The sequence below is a fragment of the Triticum aestivum genome, chromosome 7A (assembly GCF_018294505.1).
Source record: "Triticum aestivum cultivar Chinese Spring chromosome 7A, IWGSC CS RefSeq v2.1, whole genome shotgun sequence".
Classification (NCBI taxonomy): Eukaryota; Viridiplantae; Streptophyta; class Magnoliopsida; order Poales; family Poaceae; genus Triticum; species Triticum aestivum.
The window spans coordinates 59988596-60014007 of record NC_057812.1 but is presented as its reverse complement, the minus strand read 5'-3'; positions in this window follow the sequence as shown (position 1 = coordinate 60014007).

Here is a 25412-nt window from a genome sequence, read left to right as displayed (position 1 = left end):
CAGCCGCCGCCTTGAGTAGCGACATCGTCACGTCCCTCGCCCTAGCCCTTAGCTCAAGCAGGCCCTGGTCGATGTCGGCCTCGTGCCATGCTACCAGTGAATGGAGGAAGCCATCGTACACGTGCCCCACACCCTGAAATCCGAACACCATTAAGATTCATCTTCAGAATTGGACAAATACCGAATGAAGTCTATCTGAAATGTTGATCATCTCTCGGACTCGGGGTGTCTGATCGACTGCTCACTCATGTGCTGGGGTGCCAAAGGTAGATGACGAGCAGCAGCTTCACCTCTCCGTACATCGGCAGCCACGACACCGTCCAGTCCACGAAGCTCTCGACGACCTTCGGCATCGCCACCAGAACCTTGCAGCATTACCAACAGAGGATCAGAAACTTCAGATTCTTCAGAAGAATGACACTGAAAAATAATGCGGTGTATGTCGATGAAAAATACAATCAGTGAAAAAGACAAGGAGCATACTAACCCATTCAGGCATTGAAAATATAATCTAGAACAGTAAAAGTGGAACATGGCTCAACATTTGCATTGAGAGGGACATATATACAATTGAGGATCCACTAGGTAAATAAATAATTCTCATAAATCAACAACATTGTCTGCATTTAACATACTGTAAATAGTGTCCGCCATCCTTGAGGAAAACCCAAACATTATTCTGATTACCCAGCAGGAACTAGCAATCCCCATTCCCCAACACATCTAAATCTCAGAGCATGGTTACATAAGACCCAAATACTCAGAGGTGGAACTCTGAATCCCCTTGGAACTGTAGAAACTCAAAACCATTGTGCTTAACCCCTTGATGTAGTGAATAAATTTTAGCATATGTCCCAACCAAGGTTGTCAGGATCATGATTTTGAATCAGATCGGAGCTCAGATGGTAGGATCGCAAATCGTAGAACCTTCACTATCAGGATCGTAAAAACGTAGATTCTATGAACTAAAATCGTAGAATCAGAGGGGTTAGTTTGGATCGTAAAGTCATAGAATCGTATAACAGAATCGCGATTCTGACAACCTTGGTCCCAACCATTCTAGCAAATTATTCTGTTATATTGGATATATGAACTTGGATCGGTAGAAAGCGAGCAGTGCTACTTACAGGGACATGAACCATGTCAATCAGTCTTTTGCCGACTTTGCCGTCAAGACAAGAAAAATCATCTACGCGTTCTAGTGAGCATCCCTGGCAGCCGCGCGCATTGCTACCTTCTTCGGGGCTTGAGCATGAACTGATGCGCTCTGCTTCTTGTACATACGACTGTGCTGCACCGGTGTTTATGCAAGGGGGTCAGTGTTAATATAACACTGAATTTACTATGAGAGGGGGTGGAATGCCTGAATTCACAATACTAACCTGATTCACCGCCTGTTGCCGCACAAATCTATGGTGTTCAGGAGTTCGGTAAAATTGATCAGGCAATGCCCGAAACTTCTTAAAAGGAAGATCCAGAAAGAGATAAGTACTTGTAGAGCATGTCTGTACTAGTGACACTAAATATACTATTCTCAAAAAGTAAATTGAAAACTGAATCCGGTAGGTAGACCCGACAATTGCGGTCTTCGCAAGCTCTGGCCTCGCCATCGCCGATTGTGGTGGATTCAGGCAAGAACACGGGAGGCGCCTGAAACCCTAGCTTGGGGCAAGGGTGCATGCCTTGAGGCACGGATCTGGACGGAGGGGAGGGAGGGACGGAGCTTGGGGGAGTGTTGCGCGCGGCCGGTGCTCGCCGGAACCGGCCGGCATGGGTGGTGGCGGCGGCGAGGAGATCGTGGGGAGAGAAGCCGGGGTGGGGTGGACCAAGGAACAAGTGAGTTCATGAGAGAGTTTTTTTAGGGATGAGATAGAGAGAGTGTGATGTGGTGGGAGTGGATCATGCCGGAGTGGATGGTGCAGTAGTGGACACGCTTAGTAGTAGTGTGGGGATCTTACCTGCGCTATAGCTACTTACTTAGTAGTAGCGCAGGTTTTATACCACTCGCTACTACTATAGCCTATCCCGGGGACATGGTGGAGACCACTTAGTAGCAGCGCGGGTTTTATACCCCTCGCTACTACTAATTAGCAGTAGCATCCCCTCATAGACCGCACTACTGATAAGTTTCTGTGTATAAGGTTTTTTCTGGGAGTGCCATGCTATGCTACTTTGCATAGGTTGGTGTCACCCAGCAGCTTAATGATCTTGTTGAAGATACGGCATAGGTGTCACACTGATCATCTGCCCGATGGTAGGTAGACAATTAATTACTGACATATTTTTACTATCAATTGCCTTTAGACGCTACCATAGTAACTCGGAGGGATCTAGTTAAGCAATTTGAGAAGTTTAGGATGGATATGGGAGCTCTGGCTGTAGGAGCTCTTGCGTAACAAATTCGACACACATAGGTTTACAGTCTTAAATCCTGCCCAACAAGAGGAACTTTTGTATATTCTACATATGTTTTCGTTCTTTGGAATATTTCACATGCACTCTTACACGCGGATGTGATATGAATGTATATTAACTCGCGACCGAGAAAAATGTCGAGGTGTCTCCGGTCTCGAGAAACACCTCCAACCTAACCAGGGGGGCTCCACTAGTACAGAAAGCTAGTTTCAAAACTGCTAAATTTTCCATCCTTATTTGCCAAGGCATCCAATAAACTGTCTCAAAAGATTTAGAGTGTGAGGTCAGGTGGCCTTTGGCGACAGAACAGAGGATAGTAGTAGGGGGGGTCGACAGAATGTACTAGTAGTCTAGTGTTATCTCGGTCTTTGCAATGATCTGACGCGTGTCAAACTGTAATCGCAAACAAGAAAAAAGTGAGATGAGTCATGAGTGACTGGACTTGAAGCAAAGTTGTACAAGAGCTGGTTATTATTTCACGATCGCTGGAAAGATGACAAGATGGAGAACATGGCCACATTATTACATACATCATCAGATAATTATACCCTCTCGCTGAACATTATACCATCTTTCAGGCTTCAGCAGAACACGGTTTATTACGCACTATACTAATGGATCTACAATAGGCCAGAATAATGTACGGCCCCCCTTTGTACGGCCAACCAGTTTACGGCCAACCAGTCGGCGATCCAATTCCGCCAGCGCCTGATCCTTTGTTTGGCGGGGTCGGCCCCCCTTTTTCGTTAAAGTGTGAATTTTATTACACAAAATAAAGCATTAAGTGAATACAATTAAAATAAGCACACATTCGGCCTCTGCATAGTTAAGACGCACATAACTAACACCAACTTCTACACACACAAAACAGCGAGCAAATAGCAAAGTCATATAAGACCAAAGCTATGTCTAAGCATGAAAAAAAATCTGAAAAGATCAAATCCACACCCGACAATCTACAATAGTAATCATGTCAGCACCAACCATCTCATTACACCACAAGGACAACGAGATTCTTCAACAGCAACGCCTTCATGAAGAGAAAATGTTTTTAGTTCGTTTAAATTGTAAAAATATCATATATTTTTGTCCCGAGGGCGTATACGAATATGCGCTTGGATAAAGTTGAGCACGTTTTTTTAGGAAAATAAATTCGATCATCTGTCCGAATAATGTACTAAAATCTTTTACGATCTATAAGGTTGATGTCATATAAAAAGTCACGTAGATTTGGGGCTTGAGAGTAATCTTTTTGTAATTTGGGGCTTGTAACACGCACTCTATTCTCATTTTACCTTTTTTAGTCATTCTTCGGAAATTCAATTTGGCTTCTGGGAGCACGTGCTCCTGCATGTGAAAAATAATTTTTCAAATGTCAAAATAATCTCAACAATTATTTTATGTATTTATAGTCACATCCAAATGCTACATGCAAAGTTTTAGGCAAAGAGGTTAAACATTTTGGTCTATGCAAAAAATCAAATTTGCCCCAAAGTATCACCCCAAATTTGGTTTTTTCAGCAACGAAACACTACTACTCTATTTCACATGAAAATTGTCAAGCATACTTGTGACACTAACACGAACATCCACAAAAAAATTCAGAATTTTTTGGAAACATTTGACATCTTTTTTTGCGGTACCGTTCATCCACCAAAACGCCCCTTCCATCATTCTTTTCTTACTTAATAGATGAGGCAAATATTTTATCTTTGTTTAAAAATATATAACATTTCACGTAGGATAGATGATCCAATATTATGCTTTTTGTGTAGGCATGTTTGCCTACGCCGGTTGTGGCATTTTTTCTCCCTGCACTGATTGATCAGTACCGAATTATATCACTCCTACTTACATTTATTTATAATAAATATAAATGTGGAGGTTTTTTTTGAGACAAAATATGGATGTTCTTAGAAAAAGAGGGATTGGTGGAATCGATGTTTATTGCTTTAGCCTCGTGGGCATATATATAAAAGTACATGATCTTCTTGGAATACAAAGACAAGTTAGAATACTTCCTAGTCTATCATGTGTTTCCAATCTAATCACGATATTCAACATCCCCTGCATTCACAACGGGAGCAACGCATACGGTGAGACTTAAGAAAAATCTCAAGGTAAGCCGACGGACACCCCCTCCCACACACACAGTCGTAACAGTCGATGCATCACGGAAGTCGTGTCTGGAGTAGAAACCGACGAGATTTCTCAAGCAAGGCGGTAGCCCTTTATGTCGTTGTCGAGGTACCCGAGAGCATAGGGTGGATCCATGGTCGAGCTAGCCGTGCGAAGAACGCGGTGGTCGATGCCGAGTCGGGGTGGCCGGTGTCGAGGAAGTCGCCGGGGAGCGGCGGGCGCAAGGAGGCGCTGAGTTAGTTATAGGCGTAGTGGTGCGCCGGGAAGAAGACGTTGTTAACAAGGCGTCGCGCCGGATTTTCCAAGCCTGGGAACACATCATGGACGAAGGCACGCATCGGTGGTGCCAGCACCGGGCATGCGTAGACGGACGAAGTCGATGTTGGCGATGCGCTGCTCCAGGCTTACCATGCCTGGGAGCACATCGGGGACGAAGGCACGCGTTGGTGTTGTCAGCACCGAGCATGCATAGACAGGGACCTGCATGAGTTGTACGCCATGCCGGAGAAGTGGAACGGGCAAGAAGAGGAGGACTCGATGATGGTTGCAACGCCAATTGACATGGGACCGATGTCGCCAGCGGTGCTCGGAGTAGACAAAGTGGTCGGGGAAGATGGCGGCGACGCTGGCGACGAGCTAGTGCGGGACGAAGACGAAAGGGCTGGACAAGCGGCGCAGCACAGAAGAAGAGTGGCGGCCGAGGCCTGACAACGATGGTGGTAGCTAGGTTAGGAGTGCGGCGGTGATGCTCGAAGTAGGCGAGGAAGAACCAGACAACATGATGAAGACAGGCGTGGACGGTGGCGTTTGTCGAGGAACGTAGCATGCAATTTTAAAAAAAAATCCTATGATCACGCAAGATCTATCTAGGAGATGCATAGCAACGAGAGGGGGAGAGTCTGTCCACGTACCCTCGTAGACCGAAAGCGGAAGCATTAGGTTAACGCGGTTGATGTAGTCGAACGTCTTCACGATCCAACCGATCCAAGTACCGAATGTACGACACCTCCATGTTCAGCACATGTTCAGCTCGATGATGTCCCTCGAGCTCTTGATCCAGTAGAGGATCGAGGGAGAGTTCCGACAGCACGACGGCGTGGTGACGGTGATGGTGATGTGATCCACGCAGGGGTTCGCCTATGCACTACGACGCTATGACCGGAGGAGTAAACTGTGGAGGGGGCACCACACATGGCTAAGAGAAATCTTGGTGTGCCCCCTGCCCCGTTATATAAAGGAGAGGGGGAGGAGGTGGCCGGCCAGAGAGAGGCGCGCCTTGGGGGTGTCCTACTCCTAGTAGGATTCGCCCCCTTCCTTCCAACGGAGAGGGGAGAGAGGAAAGGAGGGAGAGGGAGAAGGAAAGGGGAGGCGCCCCCTCCCTTTGTCCAATTCGGACTGGGGATGGGGGGAGTGCGCCACCTCCCATGGCCTACCTCCTCTCCACCACTAAGGCCCACTACTAGGGAAAAACCTATACACAGAATTTTACCAGTAGCGCTGTACAAAATCAAGCGCTGCTGCTACTTAGTAGCAGCCCGCGTAAATAAACCGCGCCACTGCTATGACTTTAGCAGTAGCGCGTACTAGCGAAAAGCGCTGCTGCTACGTTTGAACTGGGCGCACATGGCTAGCCCAACCTAGCAGTAGCGCGTATAATGGCCCAGCGCTACTGCTAATCTCCTTAGCTGCAGCGCGCTTACGTGTAAAGCGCTGCTGCTAACGGAAATAAAATAAAATTAAAAACAAGTAGAAAAGTAAATAAAAATGAAAGAAATAGAAAAAGGAGAAAGGGAAAAATAAAATGTAAAGAAAATAAAAGAAAAAAGGGAAAAAAGGAGAAAGGAATAGCAGTAGCGGGTTTCAGTAAACGCGCTATAGCTAACTTAGCTATAGCGCGTTTCCGGAAACGCGCTACCGTTACGTTTCACTTAAACAACGGTTTCCCCCACCCCGCCCCCGGCCACCAATTCTTCCCCAAATCGTCCCTCACCCTCGCCGCCGTCTCCTCACCGCCGCCGCCCGAGGCCGCCCTCAGCCTCACCGCCGCCGCCCGAGGCCGCCCTCAGCCTCACCGCCGCCGCCCGAGGCCGCCCTCAGCCTCACCGCCGCCGCCTGAGGCCGCCCTCCGCCTCACAGACGCCGCCCAAGGCCGCCCTCCACGTCACCGTCGGCGCCCTCCACCTCAACGCCGCCCGAGCCCGCCCAGGACCGCCCTTGCCCGTGCCCGAGCCAGCCCTCTCCGCCCCTGCCTCCGTCACCGAGCACCTCCCCGCCACCGTCTCTCCCCTCTCTGTAAGTCCCCCACCCCCCCTCACTCATCTCTCTCTGTATTTTGGAGAAAAAAATTAGATGTTAATTAGATGTTTTTCAGTTAGGGCACTAGAGTTTTGCTAGGTTAATTAGGTTAGTAGTGCTGCTAGTAGTATTGGTACAGTAGGTTAATTAGGTGACGTTAAATGAATAACCTAAATGAATGAAATTAGTAGTTAACTGAATTTTTTTTCCTTTCATCATTATAGAGCACTAAAGTTAACTGAATTTTGTTCTATTAGTAGTTAAATGAATTTTCTTCTACACTGTTTGCACATGTGGTTGCTCGTGTATATTTGGACACTGTTTGCAGGGAATGATGCTTAGTAGCCTATGTTTTGCCGGAATGTTGATTCATTACTTTTCCGGCAAATTTCAGGTTCTCGATTTGTCCACTTTTTAGCAAAGCTCATGCCGAATTTTTTCGTGAATTTCGGCATGACTTGTGCTACAAACTAGGACATATCGAGTGCCCGTGATTTGCCGCACCAGGAAGGAGTCAACATTCCTGCAAAACAATAGGCCTTTTTTATGTCATTATTCATTTTATTAGGTCTAGAATTAATTGACTAGATTTAATTATAGGAAACATGGCTAGCAACGATGAAGGACAGGGTTCTGGTGATTGCGACGACGCCTACCGGGCGGCAGACGAATTTTTTAGCCTTACCGATGATCAACCGATGTTATTGCTGGGCCCACCGGTGGCATCGGGGACTGAGACCGACACGCAGACCGGTGCTGAGACTGAGACCGGCGCTCAGACTCAGACCGGCATCGAGACCGGCGCTGAGACTGAGACCGGCGCTGCCTCGGGGAGCGGAGCCGGTGTAGAACCGAAAGCAAAGAGGCAACGGGTTCCTAACAAACTCAGGACTACTAGAGTGGTGGTCACGGAGGTGGACGACGGCAATTTTGAGCCAACGGCGCCCGAGGAAGCGCGTCGATGCTACGGCAATCAAATAGGCTGCATCGTACGGACAACCGCCACCATCAACGATGAGAAACTACAGAAGATAGAAAATATGAGGAGCTCCCTCCTAAAGAAGTTTCACCAGATATTCTTGTTCCCGGGCCGGAATGAGAAGGATTATAAAGATCCAGATGAGGACCCGGCAATGAAGAAGATAAACAAACACGCCATGACCAAGTTTAGCGACGCGTTGGCCGCCTGGAAAAATCGAGTGAAAGCAAGGATCATCGACAAGAAGGAACCCTACTCCGAGATTGTAAAGGATAATCCGACAATCACGGAAGAGCAGTTTCAAATATTCAAGGAGGCTTGCGAGGCCGAAGATGCCAAAAAAGTCTAAGTACATGAAGGGGCTTCAAGAGAGGAACATTGGGAGCCACCACCTCGAAAGCCGTGGTTACAGCGGAAAGAGGTCCAAATGGGCCAAGGAGGACGCGGAAGCCGCGAGTCTGGGCATCCCAGACCCCTTGGCGGAGTTCACCGTCCCGCAGGAGCGTGACGTCCTCAGGGCCCGGCACCGTTGGGACCCAGTGAAAAAGGTTTACGAGACAACACCGGTCATTACGGAGTTCATGAGACTGCTGGTAATTTTAGTTTCTGATCAATTCGACTGCACACGTTAGTCATATTTGTAAACGATCGTTGTGCCTTTTGCAGAGAGAGCAGCACAGGATTGCGGCCGAAAGCGACTCGCCGTCTGAGGCATTGGCGAGGCCCAAGTGGGACACTCCATTCAACCGGGCGTTGAACATATTGAAACAACAACCGGTGGATACTCGACCGTCGTATGGACGCGTGCACGGTGTCGGAGACGGCGCCACGTGGAAGAAGTACTACCGTGAGACCACGGAGGAGAGAAAGGAAAGACGGAGGTTAAATGAAGAAAACATCGACAAGAGGGTTGAGATTGCGGTTGAGAAGAAATCAACTGAGACAGTCGCAACAGCGGTAGCTGCCGCAAAACAGGTGGCTTTAGATATTTCTACTACCTTGGTTCCGGCCGTTTTCAATTGGACCAGGCAAAATCCAAAAAAGATGCAGCGGACTTTCCCCTTGCTGACTTCTTGGCGGGGAGCAGCTCGACTAGCGTTGCACCAGCACCTGCAGCTGCACCTGCTCCCGCACCGGCTCCCGCACCGGACGTGCTAGGCGGTGCTTCGTCTTTGGCTGAGCTCGACGCCCTCACGGTATCTGTCACACCGGCCCCCTTCAATATAAATGTATAATCTCCCGTTTTCGTTGCCTTTCGGATGTCTCACGTCGCAGACTTTTCTTTGCAGGCCGACGAAACCCCGTGCACCATATTGTACACCATCGGCGACCAGAAGGTGGACGTGGGGAAGGCGACGATAATGGAGCCGAAGGAACCATTGTTCCACAGCCGGCCGATCCCCCCGAACGTCTTCAAGGTTTCCGTGGCCAGTGTCAAACCGGGCCACGAGAATTTGCCTCCTCCAGTACTACTGGGGGATGACGACGAGACACCGCGGCGGCTTGGTGATTGTTGCAATGCTGGGTGGGTCCTGTTGTGGCCAAAGAGTCTGCTTCGTCTGGAGGCGGCCGGGAGCACACCCACGAGCACGCAGCCTCAGCAAGGTATGAACATCAACACCCCACCTACCCAATTATCGTCGGGTGTCGGGTTGGGTGATAGCGGACGGGGTAAGGAGGAGGCTCCATTAGTCGCTGATGACGTCGCCATGGATGAGGATGAGGACGACGATGGCGCTGCTGAACAGTATGTCTATACTGGCGCCTCCTCAGGGTTTGAGCGTCATGAGTCGGTGCCTGAATTGCCGTCTCAACATATTATGGACGACCTTCCGGTAGTAAAGAAGTTTAGGAAGAGAGCGAGGAAAGGCAAAAAAGTTGTTTCTATGATCCAGCCGCCTCAGCAGCCTCGGCTTCAGGACCGTATAGATATCCCCGGTGCGGATAAATGGCATATCCCCGGTCAACCAATCCTACCTGCAACAGCGCTACGGGCCAGATTCGGCGATCTAAAGAGACTTCATGACGATGTGCTGCGGGTAGAGAAAGACCTCATCGCCTCGAAAGATCCAGGATACCCACTCTACGTGGTTAACGTTCCGCGGCAAATGTCGTACGTCGACAGCTTCCCCGCGGATAAGTTCTTCCTCCGATTCGATTACATATTCGACATGTTTCACGTGAAGAAGCTGGATTTTACGTTTGTCCGCCTTTATGCCTTGCACATGAACTACATCATCGGGGTTGAGCAGATATCTCATATCTGTGTCGCTGACCCGTACTACATGCACGAGGGCTTCTTGGGAGTCTGCGCAAATCACCGTGAATACGCGAGGGATTACATCGTCAGTTTCATGCTCACCAATAAGGACAAGGGGGCGATTCTCGTGCCTTATCATCCCGTGTAAGTCATCCGCGCTGCTATCCTTCCTTCGATTTCAATCATTCATTTGCACGGTGGAGGCTAATTAATTTGAGGACTTATTTTGCGCAGCGGCGGGCGCGCCGTCCTCATCATCCTCTACCCCCGATTCTCCCACGCTCTTTACTTGGACACGTCGAAGAACATTCACAAAAAGGATTACACCCACATCAAGGATGTTCTCGACAGTGCTATGTATCACTACCAATCACTGGGTGGAGAGGTCAGGGACAAGAAGATGAGGGGCGGCAGGGTCGCCTTCGGCCATAAGACCAACTTCTGCTGCATCCAGCAACCGGACGATTCTCTTAATGATGGATTCTATGTCCTACACCACATGCTGGAGTACAGACGGGATCACCAGAACCTTCGCATGGCACCTTCTTCCGGCGATGCCCATATTCTGCAATGGGCAAAGGACATAGGAGATATCGAGGATCATCGACTTCGAGCTGAGTTCTATAACATCCAGCGCGAACTTGCCCAAATCATCATGAAGGAGGTCGTCGGAAAAACAGGGATGTTCTACGGAGAAGGACAAATGTCGCGGGAAGACGTCCGAACATGGATAGCCTCTCAGCGTCTCGACCTGAAGCCTTTCACTAGGCTCGGGGACTATCTCCCTGACTTGGATGGATGGAACGACATGTTGGAGTGATTGTCGATATATGACAATGTGTCCGTTTAGTCCATACTTTCTGTATGACAAAACTTTGAGTTATGCACGGTGAAACTTTATTTGTGATGTAATTAAACCGTCCTCCTCCTCGACTAGCGAAAATCACTCTAGTTAGGGCATTTTGGGGTACGATGAACTTTGTTATTTATGCTTATGATATGTTGTTTTTATTTTTGCCAAGTCTGTCTCTTTCTGTTGCTCAACTATATATGTTGCATATCATCGACTCATGTGATGATGCAGGTGCATAGATCATAGATGGCGAAGAAGTGCTATGCCAGGAGTATATATACGACAAGTGGCCGGAGTGTCAGGTCCTTCCGGTTTCCGAGCGACAGGCAGTAGTTAGTTTAGAGGTTCACGCTAAGGCGAAAGAGGGATACGAACTCATGTTCTCAAAGTGATAGCTCTTCTCACGTATATCATTGTTTAGATGGATGACGATGTATTTGCATATCATTCGAGACTTGTATCGCTATTTTCGAGATGATGACAAGAGACCACTTTGTGTTGGATGATGATTATGATGATGACATGATTTGATGAGACTAATTGTATGTATATGCTATGATTACATTTGTATGTGTATGATATGCTAAAGATAATTGTATAAAGCCTATTCAAATACAAAACAAATACAAAACAAATATGCAGGAAAAAAACTAATAAATAAACTAGTAGTAGCGAGGGGGAAAATTTAGCAGTAGCGCCGCATTGTCAGTAGCGCGTCCCAGCAAACAGCGCTGCAGATAATATCAGTAGCGCCCTTTCCCAAAGAGCGCTACAACTATTCATGTATAGCAATAGCGTGGGACAACCGGCGCTACTGCTATACGTTAGCTGGAGCACCTTATTAGTAGCGCCGGTGCCCGCGCTACTGAGAGGCCCAAAACCCTCGCTGCTGGTAGGCTTTTCCCTAGTAGTGGCCCATTAGGACCATTAACTTTCCCGGGGGGTTCCGGTAACATCTCGGTACTCCGAAAAATCCGCAAACCTCTTCGGAACCATTTCAGTGTCCGTATATAACCTTACCATATATGGATCTTTACCTCTCGGCCATTTCGAGACTCCTCATCATGTCCGTGATCTTATTCGGGATTCCGACCAAACTTCGGTCAGCAAAACACATAACGCATAATAGAAATCATCATCGAACGTTAAGCATGCGGACCCTACGGGTTCGAGAACTATGTAGACATGACCGAGACACATCTCCGGTCAATAACCAATAGCGGAACCTGGATGCTCATATTGGTTCCTAGATATTCTACAAAGATCTTTATCGGTCAAACCACATAATAACATACGTTATTCCCTTTGTCATCGGTATGCTACTTGCTCGAGATTCGATCATCCGTATCATCATACCTAGTTCAATCTCGTTACGGAAAAGTCTCTTTACTCGTTCCGTAATGCATCATCCCGCAACTAATTCATTAGTTACAATGCTTGCAAGGCTTATAGTGATGTGCATTACCGAGAGGGGACAGATATACCACTTTGGTACGCGCGGTGACTAATCCTAATCTTGATCTATGCCAACTCAACAAACACCTTCGAAGACACCTGTAGAGCGTATTTATAATCACCCAGTAACGTTGTGACGTTTGATAGCAGACAAGGTGTTCCTCCGATATTCGGGACTTGCATAATCTCATAGGCAGAGGAATATGTATAAGTCATGAAAAAAGCAATAACAATAAAACTAAATGATTATAATGCTAAGATAACGGATGGGTCTTGTCCATCACATCATTCTCTAATGATGTGATCCCGTTCATCAAATGACAACAATGTGTATGGTCAGGAAACTTAACCATCTTTGATAAATGAGCTAGTCAAGTAGAGGCATACTAGGGACACTCTGTTTGTCTATGTATTCACACATGTACTAAGTTTCTGGTTAATACAATTCTAGCATGAATAATAAAAATTTATCATGATATAAGTAAATATAATTAACATCTTTATTATTGCCTCTAGGGCATATTTCCTTCAGTCTCCCACTTGCACTAGAGTCAATAATCTAGATTACATAGTAATGATTCTAACACCCCTAGAGTCTTGGTGTTGATCATGTTTTGCTCGTGGAAGATGCTTAGTCAACGGGTCTGCAATATTCAGATCCGTATGTATTTTGCAAGTCTCTATGTCTCCCTCCTTGACTTGATCGCGGATGGAATTGAAGCATCTCTTGATGTGTTTGGTTCTCTTGTGAAATCTGGATTCCTTTGCCAAGGCAATTGCTCCAGTATTGTCACAAAATATTTTCATTAGACCTGATGCACTAGGTATTACACCTAGATCAGATATGAACTCCTTCATCCAGACTCCTTCATTTGCTGCTTCCGAAGAAGCTATGTACTCCACTTCACATGTAGATCCCGCCACGACGCTCTGCTTGGAACTGCACCAACTGACAGCTCCACCATTCAATATAAATACGTATCCAGTTTGTGACTTAGAGTCATCCGGATCAGTGTCAAAGCTTGCATCGACGTAACCATTTATGACAAGCTCTTTGTTACCTCCATAAATGAGAAACATAACCTTAGTCCTTTTCAGGTATTTTAGGATGTTCTTGACAGCTGTCCAGTGATCCACTCCTGAATCACTTTGGTACCTCCCTGTTAGACTTATAGCAAGGCACACATCAGGTCTGGTACACAACATTGCACACATGATATAACCTATGGCTGAGGCATAGGGAATGACTTTCATTTTCTCTCTATCTTCTGCAGTGGTCGGGCATTGAGTCTGACTCAACTTCACACCTTGTAACACAGGCAAGAACCCTTTCTTTGACTGATCCATTTTGAACTTCTTCAAAACTTTATCAAGGTATGTCACTACTAGGGAAACCCTAGCAGTAGCGCGGGTATTTTGCCTATCAGTAGCGCGGGAGGACGCGCTACTGATAAGGCGCTACAGCTATTCCTTAGTAGTAGCGCGTGCTACGCGCACTACTGCTAAGACATATAGCAGCAGCGTTTGTTCACTCCAGCGCTACTGCTAATATAGCTAGTTGTAGTGTGTTTACTCTGCATCGCTACCAATATTCTTTTTCTCATTTTTTTAATTTTTAGTGTATTTTATACGCCGTTATACAAATTTTGGTACAATACCAATTATGAGGTTGTTATATCAATATGTCCATAACAGTGTGTCAAATGAAGGTGGATTAGGTTTAAGTGGAGGGAACATGTGGTGCATGTCAAAAGTATACTACTAATCCAAACTTGATCTAGTTTGGACTAGTAGTACTTTCGATGTGCACCACATGTTGCCTCCACTTGAATCTAATCCGCCAACACAAGCTATTTAATCATCATCATAGTCATTCCCAACAACAGTAGCTATTTAATCATCATAGTTATAGTGTAGCACACATCATCATCTTCAAACTCATTCTAGCTAGCTAATCACCACCAACACTAGCTACAGTAGCTATCTAATCACCACCAACACTAGCTAATAATAATCATCATGGTTATTACCACCAACACTAGCTATTTAATTGTCATAACTCATTTCTAGCTAGCTAATCACTCATGCTGCTCTCTCTCAGCTAAAATAACATAAAAGATGTGTAGCACTCCTGCTTCATCAAGTTGGAGCATGCAGATGAACCTGTCTCCTAATCGTGGGCTGCGCTTCTGATTGCTGCCCCCTAGTACTTCTCTGCGATCGTTCACAATTTTGCTCCAGTCTTTCACTATTAAGCATTCCTCGCTATTAGAAATCCTGAATGCACCAAAGTGCACTGTAGGAAATCTTGGCCATAAGCTAACAATTCTCATGCAACCTTTTGTCTCGATCTAATGAGGCACAACATTCATCAGGAGTCCCTGTTGAAGAACATCGTATAGTAACATACTTAGCAATGAAGTTTAGCTTAAAAAATAATGTATGCAAAAGATGCACTGAGGACAAATAGTAAAAATCTTACCATCTTTCCTAAATAGATGTTACCGTAGTTCAGTACGAACACTATTGGTCGCACGTTTTGAGTACTAAGATATTTAATCGTGGAAAATAATTTGTCTTGATAGTATGAAGATCCTCAAGCCATGAAACATAATGACCTATCTCCTCGCAGTTTAGTTCTGCCCAGGACAATGTACGGTCATGTCTACCAAGCGCCGGACATGTTTGCTTGAATGGAAATACATGTCAATAGAAATTAGTTGTCAACTATTTCTGAATAAACAATATCGAAGACATAAATATGGTTGAGAAACTCACAAAATGGTATAACTGGAGGCGTCTGCACATCGACCCAGATGTCGATATTACCTTCAATATCATCTTCGGGACGAATATCAAAGGTGATAACCATATCAGGCTCAAATGCATAAGCCTTGCATAGTGCTTGCCAAGTTTTGCATTCAAAATAGGTGTAGGTGTCTGTGTTGTATAATTTTGCGTGGAAAGTATAACCATGCTCGGTCTTCAAGTTAACTATCTTTACCTCCACAGTAGTTTTCATAGGACTGGAACCTATCTTATCCAAGACAAAAACTCTTGCATGGCAGGGGATACGCTAGTAGAATAGTAAAAAGTTTAAATTATAAGTTTAAGCAAATGAAGCAGATGTCATGCTTACTTACGAAAAAAGACTTGTCGTTGTGACTTACTATATCCACAATTGAAAATCGATCGAAGGTAACTACCAGGATACTCAACACACAAATCTGGGGCACTCGATATTTCCTACATATTCTGGCACAAGTCATGCCAAAATTCACGGAAAAATCCGGCATGACCTTTGCTAAAATAGGACATATCGAGCACCTGAAATTTGCCGGAACGGAAATGAATCAACACTCCAGCAAAACATAGGCCACTCGAAGGTGTAACCTGCAAACATGACCGTCGACTTGGGCAAGCACATATCTTATTTGAGCAACACAAGATATACATTTCAAAATATCTTATAGGACTCATATTGACATGAGCATTCAATAAGCAAAACCAAATCGTAAAATAAATAAGTATTCAAATTAGCATGCATTCAGTAAGCAAAAGTAAATCATCTCATGCATCCGTAAATCGTAGAATATTATCACTAATACATCTCAAATAGTATCATACATATAACATCACAAATATAACTAAAACCCTAGCGCACGATGGGTATCGGTGTGGGTGGTGGACACCCACAGAGAAGGAACCATCACAGGATCATAGCTCTAGTGAGATCCCTGGAGAACCTGCCAGGTATTGGAGAACCTGTGGTCCAACGCAAACAAGTAGCGACGGACGTGCGCGTCCTCCTCACTGACACGGTGACGCACCACCTCCGCGGGGTCCTCGAGCCTCTGGACCGTCACTGGCCCACGCGACCGCCACCAAAGAAGGTTCGGGTCAACGACGGGCTGACTCCTCACCAACCTGTGCCCCCAGTAGGTAGCGCCTCCCAGTAACACCCGGGCGGAGCCCAGTCCCGGACATGGCCCATCTGGTGACGCAGGTGTCCTCCGCCGACTCGACGACGAGGATGCGGGATAGGCATCATCGACGTCAATGCTGGAATAATTGCTTTAACTAAAAAAGTAAGTAGTTCTATTAATTTTCGTACTAAAAATAAAATAGTTGTATTAACTCAACTAGTTCAATTAAGCACTTACTATAAATAAAAAACTAGTTTTTACTAAAAATAAACTAGTTCTACAAGTTATATTAATTTTCTTACTATCTATTAAACACTTACTTAAAAAGCAGTAAAAAACTAGTTAGATGAAGTCTAAAATTTAACTAATTTTATCAACTCTAAAATTTAATGAACCCTTACTAATTTGATGAACTCTAAAATTCAACCCTAACTAATTTGATGAACTCTAAAATTTAACCCTAACTAATTTGATGAACTCTAAAACTAATTCTATTTAACAACTACTGCCATAATTAGCATCTAATTTGATGAGCCCTAACTAATTAGATGAACTCTGAAATTTAACCGTAAGAACCCTAGCTATGCAGAAGTAGCGGATGAGGAGGAGGGCGTGCTCACCTCGGGCGCCGACGGAGTTAGGTAGAGGGGCACGCGGCGTCGAGGTCGGGGACGGGGTCGGGGCGGCGGGCGTGATACGTCTGCAACGTATCTATATTTTTTGATTGCTCCATGCTATTATATTATCCATTTTTGATGTTAATGGGCTTTATTTTACACTTTTATATCATTTTTGGGACTAACCTACAAACCGGAGGCCCAGCCCAAATTGTTGTTTTTTGCCTATTTTAGAATTTCGCCAAAAAGGAATATCAAACGGAGTCCAAACAGAATGAAACCTTCGGGAACGTGATTTTCTCAACAAACGTGATCCAGGAGACTTGGAGTGGGTGTCAAGAAAACCTATATATATCCACGTACCCCCCAAACATCCAGGAGCACCACGAAAACCTAATTCCACCGCCGCAACCTTCTGTACCCGAGAGATCCCATCTTGGGGCCTTTTCCGGAGCTCCGCCGGAGGGGGCATCGATCACGGAGGGCCTCTACATCAACTCCATGGCCTCTCCGGTGATGTGTGAGTAGTTTACTTCAGACCTTCGTGTCCATAGTTATTAGCTAGATGGCTTCTTCTCTCTCTTTGGATCTCAATACAAAGTTCTCCTCGATCTTCTTGGAGATCTATTTGATGTAATCTTCTTTTGCGGTGTGTTTGTCGAGATCTGATGAATTGTTGGTTTATGATCAAGTTTATCTATGAACAATATTTGAATCTCCTCTGAATTCTTTTATGTATGATTGGTTTATCTTTGCAAGTCTCTTCAAATTATCAGTTTGGTGTGGCCTACTAGATTGATCTTTCTTGCGATGGGAGAAGTGCTTAGCTTTGGGTTCAATCTTGCGATGCTCGATCCCAGTGACAGTAGGGGAAATGACACGTATTGTATTGTTGCCATCGAGGATAAAAAAGATGAGGTTTATATCATATTGCATGAGTTTATCCCTGTACATCATGTCGTCCTGCTTAAGGCGTTACTCTGTTCTTATGAACTTAATACTCTAGATGAATGCTGGATAGCGGTCGACGTGTGGAGTAATAGTAGTAGATGCAGAATCATTTCGGTCTACTTGTCACGGATGTGATGCCTATATACATGATCATACCTAGATATTCTCATAACTATGCTCAATTGTATCAATTGCTCGACAGTAATTCGGTTACCCACCATAATACTTATGCTCTTGAGAGAAGCCACTAGTGAAACCTATGGCCCCCGGGTCTATCTTCCATCATATTAATCTTCCAAAACTTAGCTATTTCTATTGACGTTTATTTTACTTTGCATCTTTATTTCTATTTATCATAAAAATACTAAAAATATTATCTTATCATATCTATCAAATCTCACTCTTGTAAGTGACCCTGAAGGGATTGACAACCCCTTTATCGCGTTGGTTGCGAGGTTCTTATTTGTTTGTGTAGGTGCGTGGGACTCAAGCGTTATCTCCTACTGGATTGATACCTTGGTTCTCAAAAACTGAGGGAAATACTATATCACCCTTTCCTCTTCAAGGGAAAACCAACACAGTGCTCAAGAGGTAGCAAGAAGGATTTCTGGCGATGTTGCCGGGGAGATTCGTGCCAAGTCAAGTAAAGATTTGACTCCCGACAACGAGCCATTTCTGGCGCTGTTGTCGGGGAGTCTACGCACAAGTCATGACATACCAAGTACCCATCACAAACTCTTATCCCTCGCATTACATTATTTGCCATTTGCCTCTCATTTTCCCCTCCCCCACTTCACCAATGCCATTTTATCCGCCCTCTATTTTGCGCCTCCCTCTTTCTTTTTCTCCTCGCACTTTCTGCCATTATGTCTGAAATTGGGGAAATTATTGTCGATATGGACAATAATAATAACATGGAAAATTCTGATGCTCCTGCTGAAGAACCCCTTATCTTACATACAAAAAAATTCCGAATCGGTAGTGGTAATATTATTGGAAAAGGAGTTATCCAAGATTTCTTTACTTGTGCCGGTGCTTTGCCTTCCATGGTTAGTTCTATTCTTCATAGAACTAGTAGTCTTGCAGACGCTATCCCCATGCTTGTAGTTGAACTTGAAAGGCAATTTATACACTTGCATCCTTGCATACAAAGGATTTTCTTAGAGTTTTCTAATATTGAGTATTCTTCTGTTAAGCATGCCGCTACTATCTTTTTGGCTCATGAGTTTAGATTTATAATAAAAGAGGCCAAAGATATCTTTGCGCACTATAGGGTGGACGCTGGCCATCCTCCCATAGAGGCAATCCTCTTTGATCAAGAGGAAATAATGTGTTTTCAATCTTTAGACTATGTTGCTTTTAATGAGAACCTTAGAAAAGAGGTTCCTACCAATGTTCTACTTAATAATTATTTTGCTATTCGAAATAATGAGCTAGGATATTCTCTCGAGTATAGGCTCACGAAGTTTTGTCAAAATAATGCTTATAATTATGAATTGGTTGTGCAATATGAAGGGCCAAAGGAGGAACCTATACCTCCCGAAATTGATCTTGGGGACTTCTATCCCATTAAATTTAGCCCTTTTGATTACTTTTTCTTGCCTCAAAGAAAACTTGCTTCTGACCGTAGAGAATATGAAATGAGTTTTCATGATCTATCCTATTATTATGGCAATACCTAGATCTATCCTTGCTTTTATGCCTAGCTACGGGCGTTAAACAATAGCGCTTGTTGGGAGGCAACCCAATTTTATTTTTATTCCTTGCTTTTTTCTCTTGTTTAGTAATAAATAATTTATCTATCCTCTATTTTGGTTGGGTTTTTTGTGTTTAATTAGTGTTTGTGCCAAGTAGAACCGTTGGGAAGACTTGGGGAAAGTCTTTTTGATCTTGCTGTAAAAAAACAGAAATTTTAGTGCTCACGAGAATTGCTGCCATGTTTATTTGGATAGTGATATTTAGTTAATTCTTTTTGCAGATGATTAATAGATAAATTCCTCACGTCCAGCAATTTATATTAGAATTTTTGGAGTTCCAGAAGTTTGCGTTAGCTACCGATTACTACAGACTGTTCTGTTTTTGACAGATTCTGTTTTTCGTGTGTTGTTTGCTTATTTTTATGAATCTATGGCTAGTAAAAGAGTTTATAAAACATAGAGACGTTGTAATACAGTAGGTTTAACACCAATATAAATCAATAATGAGTTCATTACAGTACCTTGAAGTGTTATTTTGTTTTCTTTCGCTAACGGAGCTCACGAGATTTTCTATTTAAGTTTTGTGTTGTGAAGTTTTCAAGTTTTGGGTAAAGATTTGATGGATTATGAAACAAGGAGTGGCAAGAGCCTAAGCTTGGGGATGCCCATGGCATGCCAAGGTAAAATTCAAGGACACCAAAAAGCCTAAGCTTGGGGATGCCCCGGAAGGCATCCCCTCTTTCGTCTTCGTCTATTGGTAACTTTACTTGGAGCTACATTTTTATTCACCACATGATATGTGTTTTGCTTGGACCGTCCTGTATGATTTGAGTCTTTGCCTTTTAGTTTACCACAATCATCCTTGCTGTACACAACTTTTGAGAGAGACTCACATGATTTGAAATTTATTAGAATACTCTATATGCTTCGCTTATATCTTAAGCTATATAGTTTTTGCTCTAGTGCTTCACTTTTATCATTTAGAGCACGACGGTGGTATTATTTTATAGAGACAATTGATCTCTCATGCTTCACTTATATTATTTTGAGAGTCCTTTAGAAAACATGGAAATTTTCTTTTAGGAATAATATAAAAACTTTCATAGAAAGTGCATTGAATACTATGAGAAGTTTGATACTTGATAATTGTTTTGAGATATGGAGATGGTGATATTAGATTCATGCTAGTTGAGTACTTGTGTATTTGAGAAATACTTGTGTTGAAGTTTGTGATTCCCGTAGCATGCACGTACGGTGAACCGTTATGTGACGAAGTCGGAGCATGATTTATTTATTGATTGTCTTCCTTACGAGTGGCGATCGGGGACGAGTGATGGTCTTTTCTTACCAATCTATCCCCCTAGGAGCATGCTCGTAATACTTTGTTTCGATAACTTATAGATTTTTGCAATAAGCATGTGAGTACTTTATGACTAATGTTGAGTCCATAGTGTTGGAAATATGCCCTAGAGGCAATAATAAAAGCATTATTATTATATTTCCTTGTTCATGATAATTGTCTTTTATTCATGCTATAATTGTGTTATCCGGAAATCGTAATACATGTGTGAATACTTAGACACTAACATGTCCCTAGTAAGCATCTAGTTGACTAGCTCGTTGATCAACAGATAGTCATGGTTTCCTGACTATGGACATTGGATGTCATTGATAACGAGATCACATCATTAGGAGAATGATGTGATGCACAAGACCCAATCCTAAACATAGCACAAGATCGTATAGTTCGTTTGCTAGAGTTTTCCAATGTCAAGTATCTTTTCCTTAGACCATGAGATCGTGTAACTCCCGGATACCGTAGGAGTGCTTTGGGTGTACCAAACGTCACAACGTGACTGGGTGACTATAAAGGTATACTACTGGTATCTCCGAAAGTGTCTGTTGGGTTGACAGGGATCAAGACTGGGATTTGTCACTCCGTATGACGGAGAGGTATCACTGGGCCCACTCGGTAATGCATCATCATAATGAGCTCAAAGTGACCAAGTGTCTGGTCACGGGATCATGCATTACGGTACGAGTAAAGTGACTTGCCAGTAACGAGATTGAACGAGGTATTGGGATTCCGACGATCGAATCTCAGGCAAGAAACATACCGATTGACGAAGGGAATTGTATACGGGGTTACTTGAATCCTCGACATCATGGTTCATCTGATGAGATCATCGAGGAGCATGTGGGAGCCAACATGGGTATCCAGATCCCGCTGTTGATTATTGACCAGAGAGCCGTCTCGGTCATGTCTACATGTCTCCCGAACCCGTAGGGTCTACACACTTAAGGTTCGGTGACGCTAGGGTTGTAGGGATATGTGTTGGGGAACGTTGCAGAAAATTAAAATTTTTCCTACGGTTTCACCAAGATCCATCTATGAGTTCATCTAAGCAACGAGTCTAGGGAGAGAGTTTGCATCTACATACCACTTGTAGATCGCGTGCGGAAGCTTGCAAGGTGATGATGTAATCGTACTCGACGTGATCCAAATCACCGATGACCGGCGCCGAACGGACGGCACCTCCGCGTTCAACACACGTACGGGACGGGAGACGTCTCCTCCTTCTTGATCCAGCAAGGGGGAAGGAGAGGTTGATGAAGATCCAGCAGCACGACGGCGTGGTGGTGGATGCAGGGCGTCACAGCAGCAGGGCTTCGCCGAGACTACGAGGGAGAGACGTAACGGGGGGAGGTGGAGGCGCCAGGGGCTGGTGTGTTCTCCTCCTCTCCCCCCCACTATATATAGGGGTACCAAGGGGGGGGCGCCGGCCCTAGTAGATGAGATCTACTAGGGGGGGCGGCGGCCTAGGGGAGGTTTCCCTCCCCCCCAAGGCACCTAGGGGTGCCTTCCACCACTAGGACTCCTCCTAGGGGGAAACCCTAGGCGCATGGGCCTATAGGGGCTGGTGCCCTTGGCCCATGATGGCCAAGGCGCACCCCCTACAGCCCATGTGGCCCCCCCGGGACAGGTGGCCCCACCCGGTGGACCCCCGGGACCCTTCCGGTGGTCCCGGTACAATACCGATAACCCCGAACTTGTCCCGATGCCCGAAATAGCACTTCCTATATATAATTCTTTACCTCCGGACCATTCCGGAACTCCTCGTGACGTCCGAGATCTCATCTGGGACTCCGAACAACATTCGGGTTTCTGCATATACATATCTTCATAACCCTAGCGTCACCGAACCTTAAGTGTGTAGACCCTACGGGTTCGGGAGACCTGCAGACATGACCGAGACGCTCTCAGTCAATAACCATCAGCGGGATCTGGATACCCATGATGGCTCCCACATGCTCCTCGATGTTGTCATCGGATGAACCACTATGTCGAGGATTCGATCAAACCCTGTATGCAATTCCCTTTGTCAATCGGTACGTTACTTGCCCGAGACTCGATCGTCGGTATCCCAATACCTTGTTCAGTCTCGTTACCGGCAAGTCACTTTACTCGTACCGTAATGCATGATCCCGTGTCCAACACCTTGGTCACATTGAGCTCATTATGATGATGCATTACCGAGTGGGCCCAGAGATACCTCTCCGTCATACGAAGTGACAAATCCCAGTCTCGATCTGTGTCAACCCAACAGCTACTTCCGGAGATACCTGTAATGCACCTTTATAGTCACCCAGTTACGTTGTGACGTTTGGTACACCCAAGGCACTCTTACGGTATCCGGGAGTTACACGATCTCATGGTCGAAGGAAGAGATACTTGACACTTGCAAAGCTCTAGCAAAACGAACTACACGATCTTTTATGCTATGCTTAGGATTGGGTCTTGTCCATCACATCATTCTCCTAATGATGTGATCCCGTTATCAACGACATCCAATGTCCATAGTCAGGAAACCATGACTATCTGTTGATCACAACGAGCTGGTCAACTAGAGGCTTACCAGGGACATAGTGTGGTCTAAGTATTCACACGTGTATTACGATTTCCGGATAATACAGTTATAGCATGAATAAAAGACAATTATCATGAACAATGAAATATAATAATACTTTTATTATTGCCTCTAGGGCATATTTCCAACAGTCTCCCACTTGCACTAGAGTCACCAATCTAGTTACATTGTGATGAATCGAACACCCATAGAGTTCTGGTGTTGATCATGTTTTGCACGCGAGAGAGGTTTAGTCAGCGGATCTGCGACATTCAGATCCGTGTGCACTTTGCAAATCTCTATGTCTCCATCTTGAACATTTTCACGGATGGAGTTGAAACGACGCTTGATGTGCCTGGTCTTCTTGTGAAACCTGGGCTCCTTTGCGAGGGCAATAGCTCCAGTGTTGTCACAGAAGAGTTTGATCGGCCCCGACGCATTGGGTATGACTCCTAGTTCGGTGATGAACTCCTTCACCCAAATCGCTTCATGTGCTGCCTCCGAGGCTGCCATGTACTCCGCTTCACACGTAGATCCCGCCACGACGCTCTGCTTGTAGCTGCACCAGCTTACTGCTCCACCATTCAACATATACACGTATCCGGTTTGTGACTTAGAGTCATCCAGATCTGAATCGAAGCTAGCGTCGACGTAACCCTTTACGACGAGCTCTTCGTCTCCTCCATAAACGAGAAACATATCCTTTGTCCTTTTCAGGTACTTCAGGATATTCTTGACCGCTGTCCAGTGTTCCTTGCCGGGATTACTTTGGTATCTAGCTACCAAACTTACGGCAAGGTTTACATCGGGTCTGGTACACAGCATGGCATACATAATAGATCCTATGGCTGAAGCATAGGGGATGACACTCATCTCTTCTTTATCTTTTGCCGTGGTCGGTGACTGAGCTGAGCTCAGTCTCATACCTTGTAATATAGGCAAGAACCCCTTCTTGGACTGATCCATTCTGAATCTCTTCAAAATCTTATCAAGGTATGTGCTTTGTGAAAGACCTATGAGGCGTCTCGATCTATCTCTATAGATCTTGATGCCTAATATATAAGCAGCTTCTCCAAGGTCCTTCATTGAAAAACACTTATTCAAGTAGGCCTTAATGCTGTCCAGAAATTCTATATTATTTCCCATCAGGAGTATGTCATCTACATATAATATGAGAAATGCTACAGAGCTCCCACTCACTTTCTTGTAAACGCAGGCTTCTCCATAAGTCTGCATAAACCCAAACGCTTTGATCATCTCATCAAAGCGAATGTTCCAACTCCGAGATGCTTGCACCAGTCCATAAATGGATCGCTGGAGCTTGCATACTTTGTTAGCGTTCAGAGGATCGACAAAACCTTCCGGCTGCATCATATACAGTTCTTCCTTAAGATGCCCGTTAAGGAATGCTGTTTTGACGTCCATCTGCCATATCTCATAATCATAGTATGCGGCAATTGCTAACATGATTCGGACGGACTTTAGCTTCGCTACGGGAGAGAATGTCTCGTCGTAGTCAATCCCTTGAACCTGTCGATAACCCTTAGCGACAAGTCGAGCTTTATAGATGGTAACATTACCATCCGCGTCCGTCTTCTTCTTAAAGATCCATTTGTTTTCTATCGCTCGCCGATCATCGGGCAAGTCTGTCAAAGTCCATACTTTGTTTTCATACATGGATTCTATCTCGGATTTCATGGCTTCAAGCCATTTGTTGGAATCCGGGCCCGCCATTGCTTCTTCATAGTTCGAAGGTTCATTGTTGTCTAACAACATGATTTCCAGGACAGGGTTGCCGTACCACTCTGGTGCGGAACGTGTCCTTGTGGACCTACGAAGTTCAGCAGTAACTTGATCCGAAGTACCTTGATCATTATCATGGTTTTCCTCTTCAGTTGGTGTGGGCATCACAGGAAC